The 348-nt window shown below is 56.6% G+C and overlaps 1 protein-coding gene across 1 annotated transcript in view; it reads right to left on the bottom strand.

Moving 5' to 3' along the window:
- The window catches only part of DAO (D-amino-acid oxidase), a 6,473-nt gene that overhangs the window by 320 nt on the left and 5,805 nt on the right, over window positions 1-348 (bottom strand). The window lies entirely within an intron of this gene.

The raw sequence follows: 348 nt of genomic DNA, 5'->3' as shown, positions 1-348 counted from the left end.
CTCTGTGTGGTTCAGAGGGACCCTGGGGCATCCTCTGCACCTATTGCTCCAGCAGAAAACCCCACTGTTTGAAATGCTGACACCAAAAGGTGTTTCCCATGTGCTTCGTGTCACTCTGGGACCAGCAGAGTGGTTTTCCTGCATGGATTGTGTGTGTGTGTCTCTTAAGAACTAATCTCCAGCTGCAGGTTTCCCGGAGCCAGGAACGCTCCCTGCCCTATAAAATCCATCAAAACCTCATGGCTTTGGTCCTTCTCCCCGGCGCTGGGCTGAGCCTGGCTCGGGAATTCCCTCGGGACCGGTGGGGCTGCCCTGCCCCGCAATTAGCGCGGTGGTTAATGACCCCCC

This window comes from Chaetura pelagica, unplaced genomic scaffold (genome assembly GCF_000747805.2).
Source record: "Chaetura pelagica isolate M959 unplaced genomic scaffold, ChaPel_1.0 scaffold294, whole genome shotgun sequence".
Classification (NCBI taxonomy): domain Eukaryota; kingdom Metazoa; phylum Chordata; class Aves; order Apodiformes; family Apodidae; genus Chaetura; species Chaetura pelagica.
This window is presented reverse-complemented; position numbering and strand designations above follow the sequence as displayed.